This window comes from Tachysurus fulvidraco, chromosome 1, assembly GCF_022655615.1.
Source record: "Tachysurus fulvidraco isolate hzauxx_2018 chromosome 1, HZAU_PFXX_2.0, whole genome shotgun sequence".
Classification (NCBI taxonomy): domain Eukaryota; kingdom Metazoa; phylum Chordata; class Actinopteri; order Siluriformes; family Bagridae; genus Tachysurus; species Tachysurus fulvidraco.
Genome location: NC_062518.1, coordinates 49,982,523 through 49,992,522, shown reverse-complemented (window position 1 = coordinate 49,992,522; position 10,000 = coordinate 49,982,523). Strand labels below are relative to the sequence as shown.

The following is a 10,000-nucleotide window of genomic DNA, read 5'->3' as shown; positions in this document are numbered from 1 at the left end:
GAATCTCCAGGAGGAATCATGAAGCACAGGAAGTGATGGAGAGGTAGGTGATGTGATCATGGGGTGTTGTTACTGGGCTGGGTAACATTTTATAAGATGTATGATCTGTGTTGGACATGACAGTTCACCTGCAGCATCATCTAACGAGACACAGACCTGCTTGAAGGCACTTTAAGCTGTTGTTTGCATGTTTTCTAATAAATGAAGCTCCTGCTGTTCCTCACATTTGATAATAAGCAAATCACTGGGCAGAGTTCCTGCTAACATGGTAAATAGCCGTGAAAAGTGTTTTTTTTAAGTGAACAGAGATATATTTCTAACCCTGTTGTACTGCAGGAATGAGAGATCCCCTGAGGTGTGATGTGTAAAGTGACAAATCCAACTGTGTGTAATGTGTATTTATTTCAGCTGTACTGCAGAGACACGGTGCTGTAGCAGTGTTTTCCCTAAAATGTCCTCCACACATGGCTTTTTCACTCAGAACAAGCCATGTGTGGAGGACAATTCAGTTGAGGAGAGGAACCTTGAGAGGAACTTTGCCAGGAACCAGACTCTAGTGTGATTATAAATCATTTCCCTTCTATTACTGTATTGCGTAAAGGTCAATTGTGTAATAAGGAAATTTATTCTTAGCTTTAATTAATTATGACGTCTGTTCAGTTGAACTGTGGACTGTTAGAACATGGACCAGGTCAGCAAACATTAAGGGTGACATGAGAGTGCAGTGTCTTCTGACTCCAGTGAGGAAATGTTTAAAATGAGGAGCATAGACAAGACTCTATGAAACAAGCCACTTTCAGGTTATTAATATGTTTATGGTAATAGAAATGATTTGTAGTTTATAAGAGCATGCAAGAGCCTCTGATTGGCTGAGAGAACTTATTGAACATGTTCCGAATGCACATTCAGGGTCTGGTGGCCTGACGTGATCCAGAAACAAACCCAGGTCTGTGAGACACTTTGAGTAGACTCATGTGTCTCTCTAATTAGACTTCTTTCTGTCAAACTGGAGACTGGGGCACAGTGCCTTAGTGCTTAGCATGTCTGATACCACCAGGAGTTCTGCTTGTGGAGTTTGCATGTTCTCTCTATGTTTTAGTCATATTTAAATTGTCCATTGTGTGTGTGTGTGTGTGTGTGTGTGTGTGTGTGTGTGTGTGTGTGTGTGTGTGTGTGTGTGTGTGTGTGTGTGTGTGTGTGTGTGTGATGAGTTGGCACCTCGTCCGCTGTGTAACCCGCCTGGTGCCCTGAGTCCCCTGGGACAGACCTCAGGGTCTCTTTAACCGTAAGATGAGCACTATGTTACAGATGTTAACACTGCTACATATTCACTATATAGGGCACATAACTTTATGTCTGCACTGTTTTTGTCCTGCACTGTCTTGTTTGTCTTGTCTGTCTTGTTTGTCTTGTCCTGCACTGTTTGCACCAGGTTGCACAGTTGCACTTTATGTGGCTAAGACTACTTACATGTCCTTATAGCCCTGTCTTTGTTTTATGTAACACCCTGATCCTGGCGAAACGTTGTCTCATGTCACTGTGTACTGCAACAGCTATATATGGTTGTAATGACAATAAAAGCTTCTTGACTTGACATAAACACCATCATCAGGTCACCGTGGGTGTGTCCCAATCCACATGTCCTATTCAGTATATAGTCCATGAACACAACACTTCACTGTGGTCGGTGTACGAAACGTCAATAATTTACATGCCCACACTCGGTCACTACAGGTCAGGACCGGTTCCACTGACCTTATCCTACATCACTGAGACAGTGAGAGTGACCTGCAGGCCAATCACCTCTGTAATCTTCATTCTAACTCAATATAAACCTGCAATTGGTCAACATTTTGTGATTATAGCTTGTTTAACTGCCCTACAGAACACTGGAGCAGTTCACCCCCCCTGCTGTCCTTTCGTACCCCATCAACAGATCAAACTAAATCCTGTAATAGTGAATATACAGTGAATGTGTCCACATAGTGGACTAAGAATGGTGTATATACTGTATAGGATTAAGAACACCAAACCCTCACTGAAGCATCATATTTTAGGGCTGTTTCTCTACAAATGCTACTGGATTCTACTTGTCATTTATGAATCGTGGACAGAATTTAATCTCTTTAATCTCCTGAGCCATGAATGTCAATAATCTGGAGAGAGGAGAGATGCTATAACAAGATCTCCAAGATCTCCTCACTTGAATCCCACTGAAAATATTTTGGAGGATTTTAATATTAATATTAATATTAATATTAAAAATGATGTTTATAGACATATGAATGTTGGGCAATGAGTGTGTCTAAAGGCCTGAATGAGCATTGACTGCCACCTAGTGGTTTAGACATAAACTACAGATTTCCAAGGGTTTAATCTTCTGTATTTTTTATTTTATGTTACACATAAACTTTTATTCTGCTAATAAAAAAACTGACAAAGAAAACAGGAAGCTGCTGATTGTGACATGGACTGTATTTATAACACATTCCCTTTATGCTCAGACTGTCTGTACATCGGAAAGCCAAGGGCACATTTATAACTCTGTTTCTAGGCAACTGGATCTATTAGTTTGGTTCATATAATACACTCATTATCAAATGTTAACTAGGAACGAGCAAAAACTCAGTGCTGTGGAAATGATTCTGCTTCTGGAAAAAAACATGATGATGATTCCGGTGCTAATTTGTTGTTTTTTATATTGTCATTATTGCTGTGAGTTGTAAGTTGTCTGCTCTGACATCCCAGGCAAGGTTGTTATCGCTAATGTAGTGAACTACAGATACATAAGTGATAATGATCAAGTGTGTGTGTGTGTGTGTGTGTGTGTGTGGGGTGGCTTAGTGGTTAGCGGTTAGCACGTTCGCCTCACACCTCCAGGTTTGGGGGTTCGATTCCCACCTCCTTCTTGTGTGTGTGGAGTTTGCATGTTCTCCCCGTGCCTCGGGGGTTTCCTCCGGGTACTCCGGTTTCCTCCCCCGGTCCAAAGACATGCATGGTAGGTTGATTGGCATCTCTGGAAAATTGTCCGTAGTGTGAATGAGTGTGTGAGTGAATGAGAGTGTGTGTGTGCCCTGTGATGGGTTGGCACTCCGTCCAGGGTGTATCCTGCCTCGATGCCCGATGACGCCTGAGATAGGCACAGGCTCCCCGTGACCCGAGACGTTCGGATAAGCGGTAGAAGACGAACGAATGAATGAATGAATAATGATCAAGTTTCATCGTTAGCGCTCAAAAACAAACTTCACTCATCCTGTGATGAGCTTCATAATAAATAATAATAAATCCACTGTAGAAGCCATGGAGAAAGACCAGACTGAAATCAGCTACACATCACCTCAGTGTGACTGATCCTTCCACAAGATGAGGGTATTAGTGTGAAAGCTGAAGGTGTAGAAGCCGATCAGCAGGAACAGAGTGTACAGATGAGGAGCTGACAGAGCTGGACACATTAAAGCACCGCTGCATTGCGGGTGTTGTAACTGTTATATATATCAACATGAATAAGTTTAACCTCGACAATCTTTAGGGTGGGTTTTACTCCAAGGTGTCTAAGTGCACTAAACAGACAGACAGACAGACAGACATTTACATTTATAGTATTTATCAGACTCTTGTATCCAGAGCTACGTACAACACTGCTAGTCACTATTGATGAAGACATTACCGCTGGTTTGCTAGGTTACAGACTTACGATACCATCAACCTCATCAAGTTTACCTCATCAACCTCAAACTGTTCAGGGTTTATTGAATGTGTATTGTTTCAGGAAGAGGAAAGTCTTCACATGTGATTTATCTTCACATGTGAAGATAGCCAGTGGGACATCTAGGGGAAGAGAGACAGCTGGAGAGAAACAGACAGATAGAGAGAGGGACAGCTGGAGAGAAAGACAGATGGAGAGAGAGACAGATGGAGAGAGATATAGATAAAGAGAGAGACAGACAGATGTAGAGACAGACAGCTGGAGACAGACAGAAAGATAGAATGAGAGATACAACAAACAAACAAACAAACAAACAAACAAACAAACAAATAAATAAATAAATAAATAAATAAATAAATAAATAAATAAATAAATAAATAAAAAATCTGTATTTTGGTCTTGAAGCCTCTCAGAGTCCCTCAGAGACAACATGCTAATAAAGAAGTTAAACACACAGAGAAGGCCCACAGTGTGGAGTGTGTACACACACCCCTATAACACACACTCAGGTCACATGACCTCACACTCAGGGGTTTCCCCGAAGCACCGCCCAGGCTGAGCCCATCTCCTCTCCTTTATTCATCCTTCTCTCTGATATCCCTCTCTCCTGTGCCCCTGTCCTCCATGTCCACTCCGATGATCACTCTGCTCCACTGAAGTGATGGAGGCACCAAGCCCAGAGCAACAACACAATAACACAACATCACACACTCGCTCAGCCCACACTCACCCTCCTCGCCTAACTAACAAGGACACAGAGAGGACAGAGAAAGAAAGAAAGAAAGAAAGAAAGAAAGAAAGAAAGAAAGAAAGAAAGAAAGAAAGAAAGAAAGAAAGAAAGAAAGAAAGTAAGTTCCTGAGTTGAAGCGAAGCTGCTGATTGGTTGTGGGTGGTGAATTCCCTATGACATCATCACCTGGCATGAATTTGACTCTTTTTTTCTACTTATTTCTTTTGTGAACAGTGTAATTTAGAATTTACTGACTCAACTGATTCACTGAATAAGTCTGAAAAATGAAGGTCTGTTAAATCCACAAGGTTTTAGTGAGGTGTAAAAGGACAGATAAACGTGTAACACACATCTGTGTACCGTCTCTGTTTGTAACGATGAGATGTTGTAGACCAGAGGAACTTCATCAGAGACTAAATGACAGGAATGACTCGTCACTGATTCTGATTCATTCATCTTAATGACTCATTCAGGAACCTGAATCATTCACAAACAAATCAACATTCTGTCAGAGTCCAGCTGTAACGTTTAACACTTTAATCTGAAACAGCTTCATCTTTTCTAAACTTGATACTCATCTCCAACACACACACACACACACACACACACACACACACACACACACACACACACACACACACACACACACACACACATACACACACACACACACACACACAGTGCAAAGTCCAAAGTGTGTGTCTGTATGAGGTTTGTGCAAATGTGTGTGTCTGTAGGAGGTTTGTGTAGATGTGTGTCTGTAGGAGGTTTGTGTACTGTGTACTGAGTGCTGTGTACTGAGTGCTGTGTACTGAGTGCTGTGTACTGAGTACTGAGTGCTGTGTACTGTGTGCTGTGTACTGAGTGCTGTGTACTGAGTGCTGTGTACTGAGTGCGGTGTACTGAGTGCTGAGTACTGAGTGCTGTGTACTGAGTACTGAGTGCTGTGTACTGAGTGCTGTGTACTGAGTGCTGTGTACTGAGTGCTGTGTACTGAGTACTGAGTGCTGTGTACTGAGTGCTGTGTACTGTGTGCTGTGTACTGTGTGCTGTGTACTGAGTGCTGTGTACTGAGTGCTGTGTACTGAGTGCGGTGTACTGAGTGCTGTGTACTGAGTGCTGTGTACTGTGTGCTGTGTACTGAGTGCTGTGTACTGAGTGCTGTGTACTGAGTGCGGTGTACTGTGTGCTGTGTACTGTGTACTGAGTGCTGTGTTCTGTGTACTGTGTACTATGTACTGAGTGCTGTGTACTGTGTACTGTGTACTATGTACTGTGTACTGTGTACTGAGTGCTGTGTACTGAGTGCTGTGTACTGTGTACTGTGTACTATGTACTGTGTACTGTGTGCTGTGTACTGAGTACTGTGTACTGTGTGCTGTGTACTGAGTACTGTGTACTGTGTACTGTGTGCTGTGTACTGAGTACTGAGTACTGTGTGCTGTGTACTGAGTACTGTGTACTGTGTGCTGTGTACTGAGTACTGTGTACTGTGTACTGTGTGCTGTGTACTGAGTACTGTGTGCTGTGTACTGAGTACTGTGTACTGTGTACTGTGTGCTGTGTACTGTGTGCTGTGTACTGAGTGCTGTGTACTGAGTACTGAGTGCGGTGTACTGTGTGCTGTGTACTGAGTGCTGTGTACTGAGTGCTGTGTACTGAGTGCTGTGTACTGAGTACTGAGTACTGAGTACTGAGTGCTGTGTACTGAGTGCTGTGTACTGAGTGCGGTGTACTGTGTGCTGTGTACTGAGTGCTGTGTACTGAGTGCTGTGTACTGAGTACTGAGTACTGAGTGCTGTGTACTGAGTACTGAGTGCTGTGTACTGAGTACTGAGTGCTGTGTACTGAGTGCTGTGTACTGTGTGCTGTGTACTGAGTGCTGTGTACTGAGTGCGGTGTGCTGTGTACTGAGTGCTGTGTACTGAGTGCTGTGTACTGAGTGCTGTGTACTGTGTACTGTGTACTATGTACTTTGTACTGTGTGCTGTGTACTGAGTACTGAGTACTGTGTGCTGTGTACTGTGTGCTGTGTACTGAGTGCTGTGTACTGAGTGCTGTGTACTGAGTGCTGTGTTCTGTGTACTGTGTACTATGTACTGAGTGCTGTGTACTGTGTACTATGTACTGTGTACTGTGTACTATGTACTGTGTACTGTGTACTGAGTGCTGTGTACTGAGTGCTGTGTACTGTGTACTGTGTACTATGTACTGTGTACTGTGTACTGTGTACTATGTACTGTGTACTGTGTACTGTGTACTGAGTGCTGTGTACTGTGTACTATGTACTGTGTACTGTGTACTATGTACTGTGTACTGTGTACTGAGTGCTGTGTACTGAGTGCTGTGTACTGAGTGCTGTGTACTGTGTACTGTGTACTGTGTACTGAGTGCTGTGTACTGAGTACTGTGTACTGTGTACTGTGTACTGTGTACTGTGTACTGTGTACTGAGTTCTGTGTACTATGTACTGTGTACTGTGTACTATGTACTGTGTACTGTGTACTATGTACTGTGTACTGTGTACTGTGTACTATGTACTGTGTACTGTGTACTGAGTGCTGTGTACTGAGTGCTGTGTACTGAGTGCTGTGTACTGAGTGCTGTGTACTGTGTACTGAGTTCTGTGTACTATGTACTGTGTACTGTGTACTGTGTACTGTGTACTGTGTACTGTGTACTATGTACTGTGTACTGTGTACTGAGTGCTGTGTACTGTGTACTGTGTACTGAGTGCTGTGTACTGTGTACTGAGTTCTGTGTACTATGTACTGTGTACTGTGTACTATGTACTGTGTACTGTGTACTGTGTACTGTGTACTATGTACTGTGTACTGTGTACTGTGTACTATGTACTGTGTACTGTGTACTGAGTGCTGTGTACTGTGTACTGTGTACTGAGTGCTGTGTACTGAGTGCTGTGTACTGAGTGCTGTGTACTGTGTACTGTGTACTGAGCGCTGTGTACTGTGTACTGTGTACTGTGTACTGTGTGCTGTGTACTGAGCGCTGTGTACTGTGTACTGTGTACTGTGTACTGTGTACTGAGTGCTGTGTACTATGTACTGTGTACTATGTACTGTGTACTGAGTTCTTAGTGCTGAGTATTTGCCAGTAAATCTCCTGTACCACTTGTCCTGACACAGAGCAGAGACACCCAGACTCTGGTACTGAATCTCAGGCTGGAACTCAAGCCCATGCCTGAGGTCAGAATATGGAGTTTTTAAAAGTCCCTCAGTGTTCTTTATTAGCCTTCAGGGATCTCTGCACACTTTATCTGTCACCACAATGCTGTACTACTTTTACTCATCATATACTGTAGCAGCATGGCTCTTAATCTCATTATATCTAAACAAATCAACACTTTTATCTCTTCTGTGTAAACAATAAACTCCAGGAAACACAAAATATTATACACACCGGAATGAATTATTTAGCTATTTAAAAAAAGAGATTTATTTTCCCACAGTAAAGTGCTGCCTGACCTCTGGTTTACATTTCCAGCATTTGGCAGATTTTTTAGCGTTAAGGGCCTTGGTCAGGGGCCCAACATTGTGGTGGACCCGAACACACAGCCTTTTCCACACCATATTAACTCATGTTGGTTTTGAGATGAGCTTTGTGAAGTTTTCCTTTATCACCTGTCCATGAAGCTCTATAAAGACCATAGTGAACACCACCGGAGTGTGAGACTCAGACTCAGAGCCACGTCCTGTCTGTGAAGATCTTCTGCGAGGAGAATAATAACGGAGGTGAGAGAATGCAGAACCGGATTAACACTCCACAGACTCACTCAGTGCTAAAACAGGAGGCCATAAAACGCATGGTCTGTAATCCAGAGCGTGGAGATGATCCAGGACATAAAACACTGCTGTATTGGCGATATGATCATGCTGAGGAGCTCAGTGTCCTGACCTGTTGCTGGGAGACAGAGGAACGAGAAGAGCCTGTAGAGCCCTGTGAGGATCTCCCAGTGTAAACACACTCCCCAGCCTCATGTCTAAATATTATGACACAATGTGTGACAGAACACACACACACACACACACCAGCGGATCTGCAGCCAGCGACCTGTCCTGCTGTTACCGAGAGCACCACATTCCTGATAACGTTCCTTCTCCATGAGAAATGTACAATAAGATGCTGCTCTCACTTTTTTTTTTACAGAATAAGAAGTTTCCTGCTAGGTCACCATGTTAGCTTTTATTTCTGAGGGAACTGTTCAGGTTTATCTTCTCATGAAGATCATTTCCAAATGATCAGAACTCAGAAAATCAAAAGCATTCAAGTTCATGAACGAGTTCTGAAGGTTCTGATCATCAGGAACATTAGAAGTGACTGAAAACTGGGTTTTACATGTAACTGGTGATCGGGACTTTTATACTAATGGACCATGTTGTTCTTCATGGGTCCTTGTGCTTCTTGTCTCATTGTGTACTGATGATATGATTCTACTCAGGCGAAAAAGCTTTGCTGAAGTGTGCACAATGGACACATACACTCCCTGAAGTGTGCACAATGGACACACACACTCCCTGAAGTGTGCACAATGGACACACACACTCCCTGAAGTGTGCACAATGGACACATGCACTCCCTGAAGTGTGCACAATGGACACATACACTCCCTGAAGTGTGCACAATGGACACACACACTCCCTGAACTGTGCACAATGGACACATACACTCCCTGAAGTGTGCACAATGGACACACACACTCCCTGAAGTGCACACTCTGGACACACACACTCCCTGAACTGCACACTCTGGACACACACACTCCCTGAAGTGTGCACAATGGACACACACACTCCCTGAAGTGTGCACAATGGACACATACACTCCCTGAAGTGTGCACAATGGACACACACACTCCCTGAACTGCACACTCTGGACACACACACTCCCTGAACTGCACACTCTGGACACACACACTCCCTGAACTGCACACTCTGGACACACACACTCCCTGAACTGCACACTCTGATTAAACTGGGATATTTTGACCCTTAGTGTCTGAGCCATGTGGCTGGAGGAGTGTTCTTCCTCCTCTTTAGTTTTTTTTTAATTCTTACTGAAGGCTGATTCAACACACACACACACACACACACACACACACACACACACACACACACACACACACACACACACACACACACACACTCCAGTACCATGCTCTGCTCTGAGGACTTCAGAGATGGAGAAGTGTGCAGGAGTTCCATCTGAATGAAGAGCATTTCTCTGTGGGTTCTCCAGGTGTGTAAAGAACCCAATAACGCTGTGATGAAGAGCTGCTGTCTCGCCGATTCTTCTTTTTCTTCTGCGGTGGTCTGGAACATCTACGATGATCTCCGACTCGCTCTCGGATCCATGATCTAAACATTTCACCGGCGTCTCCTTTTTCATCAGAAGTCCAAGAATTCGGTTCTACAGTTAAGTGGAAATATGTCTGTTGCTCTTAAAGGCACTTAAAGTGAGTAAGGTTTTAAATCCTGGAATTCCGGAACGTTCTACAGTGACCTTTTCTTGTAAGATGGTTTAAATTAAGACTGTGACCAGTCGAA

At 43.5% G+C, this 10,000-nt stretch overlaps 1 protein-coding gene across 3 annotated transcripts in view; it reads left to right on the top strand.

Annotated features, from left to right (window-relative positions):
- gjc2 (gap junction protein gamma 2) overlaps nucleotides 1-10,000 on the top strand; it is a 16,036-nt gene that overhangs the window by 101 nt on the left and 5,935 nt on the right. For 2 of the 3 annotated variants that reach the window (XR_007140650.1, XM_027136651.2), the window contains exon 1: nucleotides 1-43. This exon is cut by the window's left edge and continues 101 nt beyond it. The gene's annotated coding sequence lies outside the window, so the exon portion shown is untranslated. Of the gene's footprint in view, nucleotides 44-9,585; nucleotides 9,869-10,000 lie in introns of those variants that run through there. The other variant, XM_027136654.2, reaches the window with a different exon arrangement.